Genomic DNA, 24897 nt, shown 5'->3' with positions numbered 1-24897 from the left:
GGACCTCTGCCCCAGATCTTAAGGGGTGGGCAGGCACATATGGAAGGAGACACACCTTCAGGTAACCAGGTCCTTAGCCATTTAGGGCTTTATAGGTCATCACCAGCACCTTAAATTGAGCCCGGACTTCAACTGGTAGCCAGTGTAGGTGGTAAAGGACCAGTGTTATATGTACATACCTGCTGGTCCCTGTTAACAACCTGACAGCTCTGTTCTGAACCAACTGAAGTATCCGGACCATCTTTAAGGGCAGCCCCATGTAGAGTGCGTTACAGTAGTCCAATCAGGAATTTACCAGAGCATGGGTCCCTGTTGCCAGGCATTGCTCATCCAGATAGGGCACAGTTGATAAATCAGGTGAAGCTGAAGAAATACGCTCCTTGTCACTGTTATTGTCATGTTTGCACCATGATGTGCTTGTCAATTACAAAGTATTTAAAAATACATATAGCCCAAATGGCCACTTTCCCCCATAAGGCATAACAGCACTCCATTTTCCTCTACTCTCCATGCCACACATAAACAGAAGAAACACACGTGTGTTGAAAGGAGAGAGGGGACATCTTGGGATTCCCCATTCGTATCTGTAATAGGAAAGGATCATGCTCCTGGAGAGCTTGTTACCACACTCAACCTGACTCTTTCTAATTATAGTACTGGTAACAAAAAGCACAGAGAATAAAAAAAATATGCAAGCCAACCTCTCAAGAAGTTGTAGACTATAATATGCAGAGAAAGAACCTCACAGGTATGTTACATGACACATGTAGGAGAAATAAATGAGCCACAAGGCCAAGGCGTATAGCTCCCCATGTAGCCTTTTTAAATGAAAGAATTACCCCTGCTCCAAAGAAAAGCAGCCCAGCGAAGATTCTGCACTGAACAAGCACCTGAGACTTCATCTAGACCAGGGGTCTCAAACTCAACTTACTTGGGGGCCGCTGGAAGTAGAGTCTGGGTGAGGCTGGGCCGCATCAAGTATTCCACCGCGGTGGTGGTGGGCCGCTCATCCCGCGTGGCTCCCGGAGGCCGGCCTGGGCGCCGCCGGCGCTTTGAAGGCCGCAGGGCCCCTCCCCGTGCCCCGCCTCTCCCGGCGCGCAGCTTAGAGGGAACATTGCGCCCAGGGTGACGACTCACGCAGGTGCGTGTGAGAAAAACGCGCTGGCCGCACTATCACTAAACTTTGATATCAAGTGGGGGCCACAAAATATCGTCCCGCGGGCCGCAATTGGCCCGCGGGCCGCGAGTTTGAGACCCCTGATCTAGACCAGCCTTCCCAACTTTGTACTCTCCAGATGCTGAACTAAAACTCCAAGAATCATAGCTAGTTGGGGAAGGCTGACCTAGATTTATGTTTTAAACAGTAACCTAAGATCTTCAGGTAAGGCCATCATCAAAAGGTCATGGTTTATTTCTTTTTCAGAGATGTATCTGTTGGCAAAATTAAATCCTTAGCATGCCTTTATTAATAGATTCACAGCTCAGCTGGGAAGCTTAGGGAGACAAGCAGCAGATTCTATATTTAATTGTGGTAGAAGAAAGTATGCTGCAAGTTATTCTGACAGCAGAATTCAAATGGCTGAATTACAGCAGGAATCCATGATCTAAGCTTATTCTCCTCTCAGTAGGTGGCACAGTTCATTCCAGGATGTCACAATTTTGACACACACAGCAGCTCAGTGACTTTATTAGCTCTGTAATACACAGACATTCAACAGGTGCAGGTTTTCCCCCAACACTGTATTTCCAGAACTGCAAGAGGCTACACCTTTGGAATTTCTGTATGTCATGCAGCTACTGGAACCATCAACTGGATATGAGCTAGGGAAAACAGCAGCCCTGAAGTCAACATGGCTCCTCCAAATATTGTTCATTTCATTTAAAATATCTTGGTTCAAGAAGACATTTGAATTTACTGGACAAAATAGTAAAGCCCAAGCCAAATCTTCTAGTCTACACTATTGTACTGGACAGTAAAATTTCTTTATCCATCATTCCAAATTTCTAGACACAGAACAGTATCACCAAAGTTCCTAGAACAATTATGAGTAATTATTTTATATGTGCTTTTCTAGATATAATGCCTAATATATAATGCCTACATTTCTCTATATGGATTTTAAACCATCAGAATTGATTGTAGATTGCTCTTTTATGTAGGGCTATAAGCTTTAATTGGATTTCCTACTAGATCAACTGCAGCTTTAGCTATTTAATTCCTGGGTGCTAATTATAGTAATAGAAAGAGCAAATTTGAAAACCAGTGGACTTGTGTTAAGAATTATTATAGTAGTAAGCTCATTATGTTTTTTGCTGGATGTTATAATAGGGAATAAATATAGCTTTCAAGTATTACACTAAAAAGCTATAGCACCTTTAATTAATTAATTTCAGAGGAAATACTCAAGCACAAACTTCTCATCAAATGAAAACTGCATCAACTTATCCCTTTAATTCTAGTCACTCCAAGCTGCCCTTTCTTATATACTTCCCTTAATTCCAAAAAATGGCACCAATACTTATTTTCATTGTATCATGACAATCAAATCAGTAAATTGACAACGGGATTGTGCCAAACTTTACATGTGAAATCAATGAGGGGTTATAAACACTTACAGTGCTTTTATTGTTAAAAAAGAAAGTGCCGGAATCACATGGCCGCCAGCAGTAAGCACTCAGCTTACTGCTCGCCTTGGGATGCTGCTCCGCTTGGGATTGGTGTGTGTGGTCGCGCACTGAGTGCTTACTGCTGGCACCTTTTTTTTTTTTTTTTTTTTTACAAAAAAAGCACTGCTCCCAGGAGAGTTCCTTCCCTCTCAGCTGTCATTAGCAGTACCTGTTCCTGCAGGCTACAGTGGGGAGGGAGATGAGAGTGTGAAGCAGGATTATTGCATCACCCCTGCTAAAGGGTTGATTTTTTCCGCCCTGTTCCCTCCCCATTTATTTTTCTCTAAGTGTTGTATAGTTTTAATGCTGCACTGCTTTCTATGCAACCTTTGTTCCTGTTGCAAGGAACTCAAGCTGACTTACGAGGTTCTCCTCTCTATGATATCCTCACAAAGTTGTTGTGATTAGGCTGAGAGTCTGTGACTGGCCCAAAGTCACCCATGGGTGGGTTTCCTGGCTGAATGGGGGCGAGAACCTGTCACAAACAAGTCTTTTCTTCCCTGTTTTCTAGCAGACTTAGATGGAATCTTAAAAAAAACTGTCCTGTATTAGAGCTTTACAAGGTACTAAACAGCATTATTCAAAGTAGCATTCTCTTTGAAGCTCCTGCCCATGTGAAGAGCTGGAACCAAACTAAGCACCCTCTCTTTTCTCCCTTTCAGAACGACTCTGACTCCACCTTCACAGTGGCTCCTGCTTGAGAGCTAGACAGTGGGAATACTGGACACTTCCTGAATGGTCTGCTCACTGCACCTGTGACCTCCTCCTGGAGTCAAGGAACTCCCCTTCAGTCTGCTCTCCACCCAATTCCAAAAAGGCTGCCTGGCTTTCACGCTCTGAGTATTTTTATTCATTTGTAAGTTTGTTTATTAAACATATATCCCGCCTTTTACATCCCCCCAAAGGAGCTTACATCATTCACTTCCTCCTGCTCTCAATCTTACCCCATCAAAAAACCCTGTGAGGTACACCAGGTTGAAAGTCTGTGACTGGCCCAAAGTCACTCAGCTGGCTAAGTGGCCAAATGGGGACTAGAACCCAGACTCCCTGAACCCACGCTCTTAACCACTGCACCACACTGACTCTTGACTGCCAGCCTGCCAGCACAAACTGCCTTATTCAACTGATTATACATAAGTCACTCTGGTAGCCTTTCTGGCTGAATAAAAATAATAAAAAACATAAATACACTGTGCAGAACTAACAACTTTGAACTGTTGTTGCTCAGTCTACAACTAATCAGCATACGTCAGCACACTTGCAAAGTATTAATACCTGAATTCATTGGCACCCAGCTATGTTGAGGCTGAATGCTATATTCCTTCTGGAATGTGAAGTAGATATAACCGCAGTAATCATGATACTTTCCAAACAGAAAGTAAAAATGGTATGGGCAGTACAAATATAGTTAAAATGCATAGTGGGATGCAAATTAGGCTTTGTTATTTTTCAGCAGAAGGGGGCAATCGTTTAAAAAGAAGCTTATCTCCTGCTTTCCTTCCATCATACTCAAGGTGGTGCACAGAGTTTCCACATGGACTTCCTGATACATGTGTTTAGTTTCCAACTATCTCTGTATACCTCACTTCTCTATTGCTTAGCAGTGGAATTATCCATTACAAAACAAAACACAGAGGAATAGGGTTCAGAGTACCTTCTTTCTTTACAATCATATCAATACAACATTAGTTCCTTGGTAACTTCCTTGTTTCAAAGCATTATGTTGAAAAAGCCAAAAGCAGAACAACTTGAAGCAGTAATGTTTAATATTTTATATTTATGTGCCATCCCCTTCTTGAAGCACACCTGAATATGTTGGGGGGGGGGGGCTTTGAGAATATCAGAGAAATTGAGAGCAATGCTGTCACGTCAGACTCTCTCACTAGTCTGTGCCTCATAGCATGGTTCTCAAGGCAAAATGATCAAAGCAGTGGCACCAGGCTAGGAGGCAGTCACCTTCTTCAGGAGTAACAGTCTCATCAGTGGTCACATCTGTAAAGGTGCTGGGGGCAGGGAAAACTCCTTCAATTACTGCTGGGCAGAAGTGGTACTTAAAGGAGACCCTCATGAAGAGTCTTTAAAGAAAATGGCAGTGACACTCAAGCTAACTTGGTACTGAGCAGAAAGCAGCAATGGTAAACCACTTCTGAATTTTCTTAAAAACCCTAAGCCGAAAGCAATTCATAATTAAACAAGAGAAAATGAGACTCTCGGGTTGGAAGACTTGCAGCTAGCTGCTGGGAAAGAGCAAAGGACAAGTATGTATAGCGCTGTCGGTAATGACACAACTAGATGAAAGCCAAAAGAAGTCTAGCGGCCGACATCCACACAGACAAAAGGAAAGCCTAATGCTCCCCTACACGTATGATTAGAACGTGGAATGTGACAAGTATGAATCAAGGCAACCTGGAAACTGTGACGCAAGAAATAGCATGGTTAAACCCTCTAGTACTTGGTGTGTGCAAACTGAAGGAAATTAAATATTTTCAGTCAGACAAATGCAATGTGCTTTACTCTAGAAATGATAACTTTAGAAGAAACAGGCTCTAAAACCGAGTCATGATGCCAATAAAAAGTGGCTAGAATGCAAAGCCTGACCAACTCATATCTATCAAAATTCTTGACAAAACTATGAACCACCATTCAAGTCTAACTTCCAACAATGGATGCGGAAGAAGAACTCAAAAACTTTTTATGAAGGTGTTCAAGAGGAAACGGATAACACATCAAGGCAAGACATACTGATCATCACAGGTGAGCAAAACACAAAAGGAGGAAACAAAGTAGAATCAAATGTTGTAGGAAAATTTGGTCTCGGAGTTAAAAACAAAGCAGGAGAATGAATCACAAAATTCTGGAAGTGAACAACATCACAAAATAATTCAGATAAACAATTAGACTACTGTATGCATCAACATCACCAGGTGGCCAATACAGAAATCATATGGACTATGTAACTGGAATTAGAACATGAAATGATTCTATTCTCACTGTCAAAACAAAATCAGGAGCAGATTCTGGTAAGGACCATCTTAATATAAAAAATCAGAGTAAAGCTGAAAAAGATCACTAACACAAACCCAATGCCAAAATACAACTTAAATAACATTCCTGAGGAATTTAAATTCCACATATAGAACAGATTTGCATTATTGAACTTAAATAATTATGAGCCAGCCAAACTGTGGATTGAAACCAGAAATATTATCTGGCAGGCATGTAAAAAGATAATTCCTGTAGCAAAAAGGGGGAAAAGTCTAGATGGATGAGAGAAGCACTCACAATTGCTAAGGGAGCAAAAGGTGAAGCAAAATTGCTAGAAGCAAAAGGTGACAGAAAAAGAGTAAGAATCCTCAATGTAAGTTTTCAGTGACTATCACACAGAGACAAAAAGTACTATTACAATGACTGGTGCAAAGAAACTGAAGAGAACAACAAAAGAGGAAAAACAAGACACCGCTTTCGGAAGATCCAAGAAATCAAAGGAAACTTCAGACCTAAATTAGGAATGCTGAAAGGTGTTTGGGGCAACCTACTGTCTGACTGGGATAAAACAGGAAGAATGTGGAAACATGTAAAAGAATAACAATACAAAAGAGATAAAAAGAGGGCTGATTCCTTTGAAGAGGAATCCCGTGAGGAAGAGCCTATTAGAAAGTGAAATAAAAGCTGCTCTGAAAGCACTAAGAAAGAACAAAACACCCAGAATAGATACCAATGAAAGTATTTCAAGCTGCAGAGACTAAATCAGTCCAAATCCTAACAGGAATATGCCAGCAAACATGGAGAACAATGCAATGGCTCACCCACTGGAAACCTTCTGTATACACTCCAGTCCCCAAGAAAGGAGATACAAAAGAATGCAGCAACTATAAGACCAATTTCAAATGCAAGCAAAGTGATCTTCAAGAGGTTGCAAGGAAGAGGCACTTGGGTTCATTAAAAATGGACATTAGATACCAAACAATTTCAGATGAGCATAAGCTTAATAAACTAAAGCAAAGCCTTTGATTCTGTGGATCATGAGAAAAGGCAGGTTGCTCACCTGTAACTGTCGTTCTTTGAGTGGCCATCTGTGCATTCACGCATATGCATGCTGCGCCTGTGCAGTGCCTATGGCCAGAAAGATTTAAAGCTTAAGGGTTTTGGTGGGAACGCCACACCCCTCCCCCCACGGTATAAAAGGGCAGAGTGCCCGCCATTTCCCCAGTCTACTGGAGGCCAATTGTTTGCCCCCTCGCAGGAGCAAGAGACATTGCAGGTACCTGCGGAACCATAGAGAAAGAAATACTAACAGAACCAGTATCAAGGAGAAACGGTACCGTGTAAACCCATTCACCAACACTGAGCGGGGCCGGTGGGTGGGTTGTGCGAATGCACAGATGGCCACTCGAAGAATAACAGTTACAGGTGAGCAGCCTGCCTTTCTTTGTCGTGGCTTCTGTGCATCACACATATGGGTGATTAGCAAGCTTACCAAACCCGGAGGCGGGCGGTGTCATTATTGAAGAACAGAAGAAAGGATTGCCCGCCCAAAGGAGCAATCGTGCCTGGCACGCACATCAAGGCGGTAATGCCTGGCAAAGGTGCAAGGAGTAGTCCAAGGGGCAGCCTTGCAAATGTCCTGGATCGGGATGCCAGCAGCAAAGGCAGAGGAAGCTGCTGCCGCCCTCGTGGAATGCCCTCTGGGCCTGACAGGTAAGTCAAGCTTGGCAAACTGATACGCTAGTTTGATGGTCTGCACAATCCACTTCAAAAGTCCCTGCGAACCAACAGGAGAGCCTTTATCATGGTCCGAGTATTTCATAAAGAGGCGGTTAGATTTACGGAAGGACTCCGTGCGAGACCTGTAAAAAGCAAGACACCGACGAACGTCAAGAGAATGTAATGACCGTTCTATCGGTGTAGTGGGCATAGGGAAAAATACCGGTCAGACAATGTCCTGGTTAATATGAAAAAGAGACACAACTTTGGGTAAGAACACCGGATTGGTATGGAGAACAACTTTGTCCTTATGAAAGTTAAGGTGAGGATCTATCCGGAGTGCGCAGAGTTCACTTGCCCTTCTGGCAGATGTGACCGCGACGAGAAAGGCAGTCTTCCAAGACAGGAGGCGTAAGTCAGTAGTTGCCAGGGGCTCGAAAGGAGCTCGAGTGAGTGCCTGGAAAACAACCGAAAGGCTCCAAGTAGGGATAACAGGTCAAACTGGTGGTTGAAGGTTCTGCAAACCCTTGAGGAATCGACGTATGAGGGTATGAGAAAAAGCCGAAGAACTCCGCACCTGGCCGCGATCAAACCGGTCAGTCCTACAGGAGATCAACCCTGACTGCTCTTTAGAAGGTCAGATCCTGAAGATGAAACTCAAATACTTTGGCCACCTAGTGAGAAGGAAGGACTCCCTGGAGAAGAGCCCAGTGCTGGGAACAATAGATGGCAAAAGAAGGGGGCGGCAGAGAATGAGGTGGCTGGATGGAGTCGCTGAAGCAGTTGGTGTGAGCTTGAGTGGACTCTGGGGGATGGTGGAGGACAGGAAGGCCTGGAGGACTGTTGTCCATGGGGTCGCGATGGGTCGGACACGACTTTGCGACTAACAAAAACTTTAATAGATGATGGCTTAAGTCTGGATTGATGAAGTGATTAAAGAAACTGGAGGACATTTTCAACAGAGGCTGAAGAAGCGGCAAAGATGTTGGATTCAGCGAAGGACATGAAGTGCTTCCATTTGGCTGCATAAGACTGGCGAGTTGTAGGTCTTAGGGCAGACTGGAGAATGAATTGACTATCGGGATGGAGAGCGCTTGGATTTGATGAGGAATCTACCGGTATTGGGGAAGAGGAAGCTGTATTGGGATGGTGTCGAACCAGTGTAGGAGTTCCCAAATCCGCTGGTATCAAAGGGACCCTGTGATTCATTGAATGAGCCAGGCTGTCAGATTGACTGAAGGAAGATCCGGGTGATGAACAGCTCTGTCCTGTTGAGTTATCAGATGAGGTATGAGAGGCAGGCGGAGAAAGGTGCTGCCAGACAGATGGAGAAGAGTAGGGAACCATGGTTGACGGGGCCACCAGAGGGTGATCAGAATCCCCGTGGCACCGTCATAGACTATCTTGGTCAGGACCCTTGTTATGAGCGGAATCGGGGGAAACACATAAAAGAACGTGTTGTTCCAAAGGATCATGAGAGCGTCCCCTGTCGATCCTGGGCCAATCCTGGCACGAGAGCAGAACACCTCGCACACCTTGTTCATGTGAGTGGCGAACAGGTCTATGTCCGGAGACTCCCAAGTCCAGAAGAGGCGATGACAGGTGTGACGATCCAGTTCCCATTCATGGGTCATCGACATCTGCCTGCTGTGTCGGCCTCCTCATTGTCAGTACTGGCCAGATAAACAGCGAGGAGGGTAATCTCCCTGGAGATGCACCAGTCCCACAGCTGCATTGCCAGGCAGGTCAGGGGGGCGGACTTTGTCCCGCCTTGTTTATTTATGTAGAATATAGCGACAATGCTGTCGGAGGCCACTTGCACATGCCGCCGGAGAGTGTCCTCGAATGATTGAAGGGCTTTGAAGACCAACAGGAGTTCGAGGTAATTGATGTGTCTGATGATCTCCTGGTAGTCCTAGGTGCCCTGTGTACGGAGATCGGCACACAGGGCTCCTCATCTGGTAAGGGAGGCAACGGTAAATAGGGTCAGGTGAGGTGGACAAAATAGAATGCCTACAAACAGATTGTGCCGCATAGTCCACCATGATAGAGTCCGGAGGATGGAGGTCAGAAGGTGGAGGAGCCGGTGAGGCGAGTCTCGTTGGGGTTGAAACACTCTGCTGAACTACAACTGTAGTGGCCTCATCCATAGCCTGGCGTGGGGAACTGTGGAGACTGTAGAGACCATGTGGCCGAGAAGTTTCTGCACCGAGGGTGCTGGAACAGCTCTGTCCATGTGGATTCGACGAATCGATGAATACAGATTGTCTTGATGACTTTGTGGAAGGAAGGCTCTCGTCAACGTGGAGTCGAGATGGGCTCCAATGAAGTCGATGATCTGCCAGGGAGCAAGGCACGATTTCTCATGATTAATACATAGTCCCAAACTGTCCAAGAGGGTACATATAGTCTGAAGTGATGATCAAAGGCCTTCCTTAGACGGGGAGACGATCAGCCAGTCATCCAGGTAGGGGTACACTTGAATGTATTGGAGCCAAAGATGCGCACACACCGAGGCCATACATTTCGTAAAGACCAGGGGGGCAGTAGCCAGTCTGAATGGTAGGACATTATACTCAAACAGGTCGGAACTGACAGTGAATCGGAGAAGACGCCCATGAGACAGATGGATGGTAATATGAAAGTAGGCATCTTTCAAGTCCAGAAAAGTAAACCAATCCTCTCTCCTGAGCAACGGCAGGATATTTTGAAGGGTGGTCATCTGAAATTTCTTGGTTTTGATGAACCTATTGATGCCACGTAGGTCCAGAATTGGACGAAGACCACCATCATGCTTAGGGAAATATCTTGAGTAGAAGCCGTGGAGCCCATCGGAGCATATGAGCTGTCGAATTGCTCCTTTATGAAAAAGCTGCTCAACACTGTTCACGCCCAGAAGGGAGGGGAGGGGGAGTCGCGTTGGTTTACCGAGCCTCCATCTCTCTCACGGGTCTTCCGGTCCCTTCGAGACCAGGGCTGGAGTGCCTCTACTTGGTGTTGGGCGAACGAGACAGACTGGGGATTCTATTGGTGTATCGTGCACCCTTCTGCCCAGCAGTCTCCCTATCTGAGCTGAAAGAGACCGTCTTGGACCTGGTGTTGAGGACCCCCAGGATGTTGGTCCTGGGGAACTTCAATCTCCATGCCGAGTCTGGACTGACCGGAGCGGCTCAGGACTTCATGGCCTCTATGATGGCCATGGGCCTGTCTCAACACGTCATCGGCCCGACCCATGAACGTGGACACACTCTGGACCTGGTTTTCTCGACGGGGCAGGAAGAGGATGACCTGAGGGTGAGGAACTTATGTTTGACTCCCCTGTCATGGTCAGTTCACCTCCTGGTGAGGTTTGTGCTCGAGAGCGGCCTCTCCCTCTATAAGAGTGCGGACCCGATTGTATGGGCCCGCCCCCGGAGCCAGATGGATCCGGATGGATTCCTGAAGGCCCTGGGGGAGTTTCCGCCTGACAAGACTGGTGCTCCTGTCGAGGCTCTGGTCGAACTGTGGAACGGAGAGATGACCAGGGCTGTGGACACGATCGCTCCCAAGCGTCCTCTCCCACCGGCAGAGTCCGCTCTTCTCCTTGGTATACACCTGAATTGCGGGCGATGAAGCGGGTTGGGAGACAACTAGAGTGTAGGTGGAGGAAATCACGGGATGAATCTGACCGAACACACTTGAGAGCCCACTATCGGGCCTATGCTGTGGCGGTGAAGGCGGCGAAAAAGAAGTTTTTTTCCGCTTCCATTGCCTCCTCACAATGCCGTCCGGCGGAGCTTTTTTGAGTGGTACAAGGCCTGGTTCGCCTGGGTCCTAAGGAAGATCCGATGCCACCCTCAAAGGCCCGCTGTGACGACTTTGCCAGGCATTTCAGGGAGAAAATCGCTCAGATTCGTCACGAGCTGGACTCCACTAATGAATCAGAGGTCTCTGAGGAGACGCCAATGCTACCGTCTGGTCCAAAATTATTGGAGGAATTTCAATTATTGCGGCCCGATGATGTGGACAAGGAGCTTGGACGAGTACGTCCCACCACTTGCCTATTGGATCCTTGCCCGTCTTGGTTAATAAATAACTCCAAGCATGGGATTGGGACCTGGATCTTGGAAGTGGTTAACGCTTCTCTGAGGGAGGGTCGAGTGCCTGCCCCTTTAAAGGAGGCGGTAATACGACCGGTCCTGAAAAAAGCGTCACTGGATCCAGAGATGGCCACTAACTATAGACCTGTGGCCAACATCCCATTTCTGGGCAAGGTGTTGGAGCGAGTGGTGGCGGGACAACGCCAAGCACTCTTGGATGAAACTGATTATCTGGATCCTTTTCAGTCCGGCTTCAGACCCGGACTGAATCTGCCTTGGTCGCCCTGTATGATGACCTGTGCAGGGAGAAGGACAGGGGGAGTGCATCCCTGTTGGTTCTTCTGGACCTCTCGGCGGCTTTCGATACCATCGACCATGGTATCCTTCTGGATAGGCTTGTGGGATTGGGGGTTGGAGGCACTGCTTTGCAATGGTTCCGCTCCTATCTCAACGGTCGATTCCAGAAGGTAGTGCTGGGGGACCATGTCTCTACGTCATGGCAGCTATGCCATGGAGTACCACAGGGCTCCATTCTATCCCCTCTGCTATTTAACATCTATATGAAACCGCTGGGAGAGGTCATCAGGAGGTGTGGGCTGCGGAATCATCAATACGCTGATGATACCCAGCTCTACCTCTCGTTTTCCACTAATCCAGGTGAGGCAGTGGCTGTGCTGAACCGGTGCTTGGCTGAGGTAAGGGAATGGATGAGGGCCAATAAACTATAACTCAACCCAGACAAGACGGAGGTCCTGTTGGTTGGCGGATCGGGTTTCGGAGAGGGTGGATTTGACCTGGTCCTGAATGGTGCAACACTCCCTCTTAGGGATAAGGTCCGCAGCTTAGGAGTACTCCTCGACCCGGAGCTTTCTTTGGAAGCTCAGGTGACAGCGGTGGCGAGAAGCGCCTTCCTTCAGCTTCGGCTGATTAATCAGCTGCGCCCCTACCTGGAGTACGACTGCCTGGCGACAGTGACACACGCACTGGTGACTTCCCGCCTAGACTTCTGTAACGCGCTTTACGTGGGGCTTCCCCTGAAGACGGTCCGAACACTTCAATTGGTGCAAAATAGAGCTGCCAGGTTGCTGACGGGGACGGGGCGTTATGCTCACATGACTCCAGTCCTCCGCCAGCTTCACTGGCTTCCCATTGAAGCCCGGGCCCAATTCAAGGTGTTGATTATGACCTATAAAGCCCTAAACGGCTTGGGTCCTGGCTACTTGAATGAGCGCTTACGTCCGTATATGCCCGACCGCCCTTTGAGATCTGCGGGAGAATCCCTTCTCTGGGAACCCTCCATGAAAGAAATTAGGAGAGTAAGTACTCGGAGGAGGGCTTTCTCTGCGGTGGCGCCCAACCTATGGAATTCACTCCCCAAAGAGGTCCGCCTGGCACCGTCATTACTGGTTTTTCGGCGCCAGGTAAAGACCTTTTTATTTAAACATCATTTTAATTGTTAAAACATATGATCTGGCCAGGGCAACTTCTTTTTCCTTCTCTTTTCTCCTCCTATATTATTTATTTACTTATTTTATACTGATAATTTTAATTTTATATTTGTAACTCAGTGTATTTTTTGTATGTTTGTATTTAATGGTAATTTATTATGTTCTATTGTATTTCAATGTATTTTATTGTGTTGTAAGCCACCCCGAGGTTTCGGCAAGGGGCGGCATAGAAATGTAATAATAATAACAACAACAAAAACAACAACAACAACTTCATCAATGAGAACCAATGCCTGAGGCATTAATCGGTTTGGTCCTGGCGGGGGCACGGTATCGAACTCAATCCTGTATCCATGCTGTGTGATGGATAAAACCCACTCATCAGATGTGATGGACTTCCAAATGGGGAGTTTACTTTGCAGCTGATCCCCAAAAGGAAGAGGGGAAGGTGGGTTGAGGAGAAGAGGAGAGGTTTGCTCGTCCTGTCAACGCTGGTGTTTGTCAGAGTCAGAGCAACAACGGTTCTGCTGGAAGCGTTGTTGTTGCTTACAACACTGTTGGCGAGGCTGGAACTGCTGACATCCCGCAAATTGTGAGTAGGGCTGGTATTTATAGGACGGGCAGGACCAAGACCACTTATGGCGCGATTGATTAGGGACCTCCATCTGGCAAGCTGTAACCCTGGACTCATGGATCATCTTCATCTTATGGTCAGCGTAAGCGTTGAAGAGCCCTGAGCAGTCAAAAGGCATGTCTTCAATCCAGCATTTTGTCTCATCCGGAAAGTTGCAATTCCAGAGCCAGGCATGGCAAGGGAGGGCTAAGGCACCAACGAGGGCCCTAGAGTTGGAATCGACATGGTATCTCGCCGTGGAAAGCTGCTGGACTGCGACCTGCATAGCCTCGGGCCAGGTCTTTTTGCTGGTCTGGAAGTGAAGCCGTGATATTTTCTAATTTCTGCATTGGAAAATATAGATATCGAGCCAGGGTGGCCTCATAATTAGAAATACGGAGGCCAAGTCCTGTAGCGGCATAGATCTGGCGAGCTAGCATGGCAATCTTATGGCCCTCTTTGTTGTGGGGAGTAGTGTGTCCCCTCGACTCACACCCCTGAGAAGACTTGACAATGATCGAGTTCAGTCTCGGGTGACGCAGGAGGAATGGAATATCCTGCTCACGGACTCGATACATGGACTCGTATTGTTGGGAAGTGGGTTGAGGCTGATTGGGTTAGTTCCACGGCTTCATCATTGCCAGCGGCAAAATGATGGCGGCCGACTGTTCGCCCTTGACAATACTGTAGAACTTGTCGGTATTGGGATTGAAGTGGTGCTGGGCCTTGATCTCGAGTGACCTCGTAAGCCTTGCCATCAGTTCCCCAAAGGTTACATAGGGCTCCTCCGGTGAGCTGGGACCCTGTGTGGAGATCACCACAACTGGTGAAGTAGAAGCCACTTTGGAGTCCTCCGAGTCCGAATCGTAGTGAGGTGGAGGGCTAGAGGAAGAGTCAATAGGCGAAGTGGGATGCCTGGGCTGAGCAGCTCTCGAAGTCGAAGGAGCATATCTCAGTACTGGAGAGAGGGTGCGATCGTGCACCGACAGGTAGTAACCATAGGGTGGATAATCATCCCATGGCTCGCGATGAGACAGAGGACGGAGGAGCAGATTTGCCTGCCAGTTGGTCAGATTGGAGCAGGGCTTGGTCCCACAGGAGCTTGCGCAGGCAGTTCTCCCAATTTTTCCTTGCCTGCTTAGTAAAGGCCTGGCAATGGCCGCATTTATCAGTCCTGTGCCCTTCTCCAAGACAGAGAGGGCACAGATCGTGCAGGTCAGTAGGTTACATTTTAGACCCACACTGGGAGCACTTGTGGAAAGCCGCATGCTGCGCTATCGAGGAAGAAAGAGAAGATAGCAAGGTAGAGAAGAAGAGGAACAATATTTTTTTGTTTTGTTTTGTTTTTGAAAACAGGAAAAAAGGGGGAATTGAGAAGAAAAACTAACAGGGAGGGAAAAACTTGGAATCGTAACATCTAAGAAAGATAATAGCAACTGAATAAACATGTACAAACTGAGAGACGAAAGGCTCAAGGCACAGCGAATGGCGGTCACAAGAAGACTGGGGAAATGGCAGGCACTCCACCCTTTTATCCCATGGCGGGGAGGGGTCCGGAGTTCCCGCCAAAACCGTTAGGCTTTAAATCTTTCCGGCCATAGGCACTGTGCAGGCACAGCACCCATATGTGTGATGCACAGAGGCTACGACAAAGAAATATGGATAGCTTCAAAAGAAGAAATGGCTATGCCTCAGCTTTTGTCTTGATTTACAACCTGTATCATGGACAATAAGCTATGGTTAATACGGTTTCCTATATGCAAAGGCATCAGACAAGGGTATATTGTATCATCCAGTCTGTTCATTCTGTTCATAGAACATATGAGGAAAGCTAGATTGAAATCAGAAAAAGGAGTGAAAATTGATGGAAGATACTTCAATAATTCAAGATATGCAGTTGATACCATATTACTGACAGAAAGAAGCAATGAATTAGAATGTAAGTCCATTTCACTGGAGGCCAAGGCCAAGATTATCCACAGGACAAGATTATCCCACAGTATTCCCAATCACTATGTATGGGTGAGAAAACTAGACAGTGAAGAAAGCAGATCAGAACAAAATCAGTATGTTTGAAATGTGGTGCTGGAGGAGAGCTTTGCAAACACCTTGGACCAACAAAAAATGAATAAATAGATCAAATCAAGCCAGAACTTGTCCAGGAAGCAAAAATTGCAAAATGGAAGCTGTTGTACTTAGTCACATCATGAGATGGGCTCAGTGGAAAAGAAAATTAAGCTAGGGAAAGTCACGGGCAGAAAAAGAAGAGGAAGACCAACTATGACATTTATTTATTTATTTGGAATTTTTGTATGCCGTCCCATTTGCATAAGCCTCAGGACAGCTTCCAACATCATAAATAAATACATATACAAATAAAGGTAAAGGTTTCCCCTTGACATTAAGTCCAGTCATGCCTGATGCTAGGGGCGGTGCTCATCTCCATTTCCTAGCCGAGGGAGCCAACGTTTGTCTGCAGACAGTCTCCGTGGTCGTGTGGCCAGCATGACTAAACACCGAAGTGCACGGAACGCTGTTACCTGCCCACCAAAGTGGTACCTTTTTATCTACTTGCATATGCATGCTTTCGAACTACAAGGTTGGCAGAAGCTGGGATGGAGCAACGGGAACTCACCCCGTTGTGCAGATTCGAACCAGCGACCTTTCGATCTACCAGCCCAGCAGCCCAGCGGTTTAAACCACTGTGCCACCTGCAATCCCCCATATACAAATACATACATATAAAATCTGGAAACATCCTGGCTCAATATTTTAAAAACAATAAATAAAAGCAACAATTAGTAAAATATTGTTTAAATAAAAAGGTCTTGGCCTGGCGCCGAAAAACAAATAATGGCGCCAGGCGGACCTCTCTGGAGAGCGCATTCCATAAGTGGGGCGCTATCGCAGAGAAAGCCCTCCTCCGGGTACTCACCCACCTAATGTCTTTCACGGAGGGTTCCCGGAGAAGGGCATGTGCCACCGATCTCAAGGGGCGGGAGGGTGAATATGGACACAAGCTGCAGACCCTGACCTTTAGAGGGAGTGCAACCCCATTCAGGACAAGGTCCAAGTCACTTACCCCAGAGCCCGAACCACCCACCAACAGGACCTCCGTCTTGTCTGGATTGAGCTTCAGTTTATTGGCCCTCATCCAGCCCATTACCTCGGCCAGGCACCGGTTCAGTACAGCCACTGCCTCCCCTGGATTGGTTGAAAAAGAGAGGTAGAACTGGGTATCATCAGCGTACTGATGATTCTGCAGCCCACACCTCCTGATGACCTTTCCCAGTGGTTTCATGTAGATGTTAAATAGCATGGGGGACAAGATGGAACCCTGCGGAACTCCATGGCATAGCTGCCACGGCGCAGAGCCATAGTCCCCCAGCACCACCTTCTGGAATCGGCTGTTGAGATTGGAGCGGAACCACTGCAAAGCAGTGCCTCCTACTCCCAATCCTGCTAGCCTATCCAGAAGGACACCACGGTCGATGGTATCTAAAACCACTGAGAGGTCCAGGAGGACCAACATAGATGCACTCCCCCTGTCTCTCACCCTGCACAGGTCGACCAAGGCAGATTCAGTACCATACCCGAATCTGAAGCCGGACTGAAATGGATCCAGATAATCAGTCTCATCCAAGAGTGCCTGGAGTTGTCCTGCCACCACCCGTTCTAACACTTTGCCCAGAAATGGGACGTTGGCCACTGGTCTATAATTGGCGGCCATCTCTGGATCCAGGGACGCCTTTTTTAGGACTGGCCGGACTACCGCCTCCTTTAGAGGGGCAGGTACCCGGCCGTCCCTCAGAGAGGCATTGATGACCTCCAGGAACCAGGCCCCAATCCCGTGTTTGGCTTTGTTAAGTAGCCACAATGGGCAAGGGTCCAGTAAACAGGTAGTGGGACGTACTTGTCCAAGCTCCTTGTCCACATCATCAGGCCGCAATAACTGAAACTCTCCAACAATGTTGGACCAGATGGCAACATTGGCACTTCCCCTGAGGGCTCTGAACCACTAGTGGAGTCCAGCTCATGACGAATCTGAGCGATTTTCTCCTTAAAATGCTTGGCAAAGTCGTCACAGCGGGCCGTCGAGGGCAGTATGGGATCTTTCTTGGGGCCTGGGTGAACCAGCCCCTGTACCACCCGAAAGTGCTCTGCTGGACAGCATTGTGATCAATTCCATAAAGGAAGACACAGCCTTAAGTTTATAAGAGTTAATCCATAGTCTCAATGACAGGACATTTTGGAAGACAGTCACATGGTTACCATAAGTCAGGGACAACCTGCCAGTAAGTAACAACAACAGCAGTTTGTGCCATTGAGATAAGCCTCTAATAGCTACTTTAAATTAGCTGTTTACCCTTTCTTAGGTAACTAAGTGTTAACCAACAGTACTTCTATACAATCACTGGTAATCTCAGAGAAGGGGCTGTATCAGTTCTTAAACATGGCCACAGGACACCTCAGCTTTGTTCTAGAAAAACAAAATATTGAAGATAAGGATTTAGGTCTCTTTCTTTTAGTTACTTATGGCCTCTGCCTATATCCCATCAGCTAATAACAAACAGAAATGACTGCTTCCTCTAAAAAAAAGCAAGCTGGTGATGTACACAATGCACAAGCATATTTGAGGAGCAAAAGCACAGAAGCAACCATCAGGCTTTCCACTTATTAGCACAGTATTGCAATCTTGCATTTTGTCTTTCTCTATTTCACAATTCCATTAACAGTCCAGTATTTGTAGGCCAAAAAGTAAGGAGGGCCACAAGTTGCACACTTGATACACCCTGTTATAAAAAGTTACCTGATGCGTAAATAAAAGCGACATCTTTTTAAAAGCACCATCTTCTACTCCATTTTAAAAGCACCATCTTCTGCTCCATCTTCTACTTTTAATGTTTTCTTTGGAAACACTGGTCACTGAAGTTATATTCAGTAAAGTAAATACAAGTAAATTCAAAGTGCGCTTTCTTTTTATCACTGTTCTACTCAAACAACATAAAAGCTAAGCACCATTGCAAATGACAATATATTCTAGAACTTTAGCTCAGTCTAGGGGGTGGAGTGGGCCACAAAAGGGGAAAAAAGAAACCAAATGGTGGAAGATACTGAACAACTCCCTGGACAGTTCAGAGGGGAGGGCTGCCCAAACACTGGGCCAACTAGTGCAACAAGGTCAGCTCATTGTAGGCTAAATAAACCATACTGAGCCAGCAGTGTTGTATGAACCAGGTCAAACTCTTTAACTTACCAGCATTACACATCAGAGAGTTTGTTTAGTTTTCAGTGCAGGGAATCATGCAAACGTATGGATTTGTATCCCATGATTTTCCCCACCTCCAAGACTAGAGGCTGAAGCAGCACATTCCAGATGATACCAAAACATGAGCTATCCCTACATGTTTGGAATGGCTGTCAGGGCACTTGCATTCCCACTAAATTACATGCTTTAACGTGAGGGAGCCTGCTCGGGCCTGAATTCATCTCAAGGGTAATTGCCAGCCCTGGTTTTCCTACACACAGAGGTCTCCTGACTATACCATGTGAAGACCAGACAATATCACAACATCTTTACAAATTCCAGTATCTTCTTACTATGCTGGCATTTCCTTATCCCAGAAATCAGTCCGTGCTCACATGACACAACAAACCATAATTTTAAGGACCTAAGAAGTGCCATGCTGGATCTCACCAAAGTTCCATTTAGTCAAACACTGTATTTGTGCAGTGGCCAGCCAAATACCAACCAGCTGTTCCTATACAATTAAATATGCCAGAGATATCTGGTTGCATTTCATTCTATAATTCTATTCCTTCAATAATTACTGACACTTAAAAAAAACACTATTTGCAGAAAGAGAGCACACATAATCCAATGTTTACAATATGCTTTTAAAAAGTTCATGTCATGGGCAACCATACTTCCTGCAGTAAATTAACTGCTAGGTTCTACTTACTTGAAATATCTCTTTTAGATTGTTGAAGCAACTGTCACAACCCTTGGCAGGAGCTCTGGAATAAGGAATAAGTTCTCTGTGAATAAGGATTACTTGATGTAGACTGTCCCCTTCAAAAACCAGCCAAACTAACTAATGTGAGCTTGCATGGGTTAACACACCTAAAACTATAGGAATGATTTCTGCTAGTGTAAGCTCAGGATATTAAGCAAGCTTCCTTGTAGTCTAGAGAGCAAAAATTTCAAGATGGAAGGCCTACCAGGCAAGACCTTGGCTGCCAACAATATCAAAGCCAGAGATAGAAGGCCTAATCTAATAAAGATAGCTGAGCAGAAAAACACAATGCATGCAAGACAGCCTTTACAAACGGGACTTGCCCTTGTCAAACGCAGCCCACTTTAAAGACCGATTCCTTTCTATACCACAACTAAGATCATAGCAGCTTAGAAATACCTAGGTTCACAGAGCATGACAACCCACATGCAACAGGTGAGCCCAGACTGATTTCTCCAGGGTTGCTTTTTGGGGGAAAGCAAGCCACACAAAATACCAGTGGGCTTATGTAAGCATCTCCCAAACTGCCCAAGTGTCACTTATGGCCAGCTGACATTGGATTCCCCCACTCTCCACTGTGATCTCACTATGGTTCCTCCCACTTTCCAACTTCGTTCAGTGATTGCAATTTCACAATCCCTACTTTGGCACCTTTGAAGTGTTTACGTGGTACCTTGGAGGAGCTGTTGGAACCTTTCATTTTCATTTTTATTTTTTGCACAATTTATTTATTTATGTGTGGCACAGCTGCACAACTGTGGAGATTTATAGCCTCTGGTGAGGCACCGTTCTGGGAGTGCAGCAAAGGTGCGGCAGATATCAAACCTGAGCAGAACAGGCTACAAGCGGTTTCCCTCCTCCCTCCTGGATTTTGTTTACCACTGCCAAAAGACAAGCTTGTCAAAAAAAAAAAAAAAACCCCCAAGGGAGCTTTGCATTCATAATGGGAGTGTTCTGAGATTTACATCCTGTTCATGGCATGTTCAAAATCTCCCCCTCCCATATCTAGTAATGCTGGAGCATACTTTGCACTGTTCTCTGAGTATTCTCACAGTTTCACCAACAACCAACTTACTATGGTTTATTGCCAGGTATGCCCAATGCATTGCTTCCACCAGCATCAAAACCAACCAAAGGCCAAATGACAACTAGGAACTGAAATATGTTATCTGCTAATTCTAGTGTAACCATGTAAATTGTGGCAATCTGTTTTCATCTTCAGCACAATGCTATACAACTTAGGAAATTCTAACCCATTTTCCCCCAAAGAATGGTAACAGCATTGATTTAACTTTTCTTCATCTCTGGTTAATCACTTGTATCAGTGAGCACAATACACTCTAAAACTATAAATGTCATGCCAGGGTAGACATTTAAGACAAGCCTCTACTAAAAGCTGGAATGTTTGGAGCACTCCAGCTTCAACAAGTTCAACTTTATACTTCCACTTAACCATACTCTGTATTTCCTTCAACGCACTCTAAGCTCTATTAATCCCAAGTTGAACACAATGTTAAGGCAGCAAGCAGGACTCAGTAACTGTACAGAACAAGAGTCTTCCTTCAGCAAAATGAATGCACATTTCCTTCCCTTTATTTACACTTTTACATTGGATGAATTTGTACATCATGCCAATCTGCCCTGGCAGTAAGCTGGTTGTTCTGAGAACAATCCATGGTGTGCCTGTCTAATGATTGGGCTTTTCTCTCCCCCCGCCCCCGCCCCGGTTCTCCAGCCTGTATCCCACAGACCAACTTGTCTTCCTTTCCCTGCTTTCTTCAGCTCAACACGTCTTTTCCATTCAAACCTTCTCCCACCATTTTGCAGAGAATGCCTTTCATGATCTCCAATTTGACAGCCATTGACAGCACACTGGAAGCGCTGTCACTGGTTGGCCACTCCCTGTTCAGGAGGAGGAGGAGGAGGAGGAAAAAACCTCTGCACTAGGCAAGTGATATGCCCTATTATCCTGTCAAAAAGCCCTTTTACAGGGCACCTGGAGTTCTGACAAACTCTTTTCTCTCCAGAAAAAGGGGATGGGATGCACTTGGGTACTTTCCCAAGTAAGTAAAGCCTCAGCAAAACATTAAAAATGTGCATTACCTGAGAACTCATAAAAAACACAAAACCAAACATGGGGATTCCCGCCCCCCCCCCATGAACAAATCACCATGCGGATTTTGTCATGTCAAGGGAAAGCAAAGGGGGAGAATGCATTTGGACCCTTTGTAGGTTGATGTCCAACACTGATAGCCGCCGCACTTCACCTCTAGGACACTGCTCGGACTGGGTTCCCTTTTTCAGATCCTCATAAATATGCACCTCTCTACTTGGCACAAGTCTGGCTTTAAATGTTTTTGAAACATACCAAAATAAATTGCCCACATTTGGGGCACAACGTTGTTTAAACTGGGGTGGCCAACTAGTCACAAGTCCTCAAATGTCTTGCTTCAGCATTTTGAAGGAGCTGTCCCTGGTGATGGCACAAGGAAGACTGGCAAGATGTTTTTGCTGCTTGAGTTGCACTTTGCTCACTGTTTGGATCTATCCATAGTTGGATGGGCATCTGGTTCAGAAGTCTCAACAATCTACTGTGTGTAAAACAAACTCTAGAACAGCCCATGGTTTCTCAGCATGGCTAATTTTGGGGAAAAGAACCCATTATGGGTGAAGGGGACTGGATTTGGACAATACTACATCCATGTCGGTTGTCATGTTTCCTGAACAAAGTCTCTGCATAATAACTCAGGACAAAAGAATAGGAGCAATACTGTAGGTTAAATTATACACTTCTGGGGTTTAGTGGTCTGCTTTACCCTGTATCACAGCTAATTTCCAACAAAGGTAGCATCAATTAGATTTCTGCATAATTTAATGCAAAGCAATCTTTTTGTATTAATTATGCAAAGCCAATTCCTGCAGCCACAACCATCTCTTGCCTTAAGAAGTAGAAGTGGGGAGAAGCTAAGCCACCACCACCAACAAAACAGATTTGCTGGATTTGATTGTCCCCATAGGAAATGCAAAGTCGAGGAGCAGCTGAAAGAGACAGAACAGTTCTTCCATTCCCTGGCCATATTAAATAGGCCACAGTGCAGGGCCCCTAAGTGTGGACACTGGAAATTCGACAAGTCCAAGAGTTTAAAATGGCTTGCTCTCTCAATTCCTTCATGGACTTTAGCAGAATTAAAAAGAAAGAAATGAGAAACCAGTCTCATCCTGCAGCCAGGAAGAATTCCCATGTTGCACAATGACAGCATCAACAACACTGAGCAGACAGAAGTTTTTCACATTTGTGCCATGTTACATATACATGGAAACATGAAACCTAATTTACGAAAAATATCTTATATCATACGAAAATTGAAGGTTAGATAAAGAAAGGCACTTTCTGCAGAAGCACTGAAACCATCTGCTACCATTACAAGCAATGGGCTGATGGATGGCAAAACAGTATGCTAAGCCAGACCACTAGCGTGCACTGGCTCCCTTGCTAAACTGTTGATAACTCCATTTATCAGAAGGGTATAGTTCTCTGTCAATTTTATTCCAGCCCTTGTTGCTGCCATGCAAGCAGCGGGTGGAGGCAAGTCCTCTGAGCCTAGACCTAGGCAAGGAAAGAACATGCACATTTGTGGGTAACCTCTTGGTTTAAAAGTCACTCTAGAGCAACTGACACCAAATCCTTGGTCAGGCAGGCATAGATGTAGAACAACTCTGGAGCACACTCAACATTAGCAAGCCCTGAAGCTCATAGCAGAGCTAGGAACCGAAGCTTATGCATACAAGAAATAAACAGAGATATAACTCTTACGCCATGATAAAATGCAAGCTTTTTTCAAAAAACGAAGCAAAAAGCAAGTATCTTAAAAAAGGAATTGTCCTCAATGTTTTTTCCAAGAACAAAAGGCATGCTTTAAAAAAAAAAACAAAACCCAAGTATCTTAGAAATTGAATTTTCCACATTGTTTATTCCAAGGACAAAACATACAAGTTGCCATTATTTCTTACAGGATTAAATTATGTCCCTACTACAAGTCTGCAGTCTGTCAGTAAATTGTAAGTAGGTATGACTCATGTGGGGTTTCTGTGACACAGAAAATGGAACGTAGCATTTGCCAGCCTACAGATAGCTCTGCTCCAAAGGAACTTTTTTTCACCATGCTATTTGTCCTGACTGCAAACCTCTGCTAACGCCAGTGAACTAAAAACAGTGAGAGAGAATAACAGGAGACAAATACTCTTATAGGTATCTGAAATGCAAGATAACACTCAGAGCAAATAGGGCTTAACTAAAAATGCTTATTTGTATACTAAAATGACTTGATAAAATAACTAGTTCAAGTGAACAAACCTGAATTTGCTTTTCATTTTCCACGTACAGAAAAACTGGTAAGTTTATCAAGAAATTAATATTCTATGAATAATGTTTACACAGGCAAGCAAGCATGGGAAAAGTAGCGAGACCAGTAGTTTTCATTTTAGAGTGCCTCCATTCCAAAAGTGAATTATCATTTCACATAAAAACAAAGGCAAATCACTGCAAAATGACTCATTCCAACAGCTGTGACATCAAGTGGTTATCAGTAAGGACAACAAATTTATATCCTATTTGCAGACTCAGCTCATTGTATAGAAATCAATTTGAGGCATTTAGCAAGTGATGCCACAAATGGTTCCTGTGCTGTTTGAAAGGGCCTTGTTCATAGACATTCACAAAAACAACAACACAGTCAAGACTGGTACCCGCAAATACACTGATGAGGAAAGCAGCACTGTATCTTAGTCCAGGACTACAGACAGACAGGCAGGCATTAGATTTCTGGGCCACTCAATAGGTGAAACTCTCTGAGCAGTTAATAACCATTAAAGCCATAAAATATAACATGATAAAATGTAATTCTAAAAGCTTGAATGTTGGAAATGAGAGTATAAAATAAACATAATAACCACACACAATCTAGCAGCAATACAAAGATTTAACACAGAGTAACAGATTTAAAACAACAGAAACTGAAAATCTGAAATGCCTGGGAGAATCAAGTCTGACTCATGCTGAGAAGAGCACAATGTGGGCACCAGGGAGCCTCTCTGGGAAACACATTCCACAATCTGGGAACCACAAAAGAAAAAGCACCTCCTCTTAGTAGCCACCCATCTTACTTCTTTCGGCAGGGGCTCCTTGAGAAGCGCTGCTGAAGATGACTTTATGCTGATATAGCAGTTGGAACACCCCATCCTAAGGACTCATTTGCTGGCATAGAAAATCTTCAGAGTAAGTCATTAATAAGAATTGGAGGGGACAGCTCCTACGTTCCCTACTTCCTCCTCCCACTAAAGGCTCAATTCATGAATTCCTTCTTACAAGC

General features: G+C 45.4%; 1 protein-coding gene across 1 annotated transcript in view; it reads right to left on the bottom strand.

Moving 5' to 3' along the window:
* TET1 (tet methylcytosine dioxygenase 1) overlaps nt 1–24897 on the bottom strand; it is a 98604-nt gene that overhangs the window by 16179 nt on the left and 57528 nt on the right. The gene's annotated exons all lie outside the window — the stretch shown is intronic.

The sequence above is a fragment of the Varanus komodoensis genome, unplaced genomic scaffold, assembly GCF_004798865.1.
Source record: "Varanus komodoensis strain SLA01 unplaced genomic scaffold, ASM479886v1 scaffold11, whole genome shotgun sequence".
In the NCBI taxonomy this organism is placed as follows: Eukaryota; Metazoa; Chordata; class Lepidosauria; order Squamata; family Varanidae; genus Varanus; species Varanus komodoensis.
The sequence above is the reverse complement of the archived record's forward strand: the minus strand, read 5'-3'. Positions and strand labels throughout refer to the sequence as shown.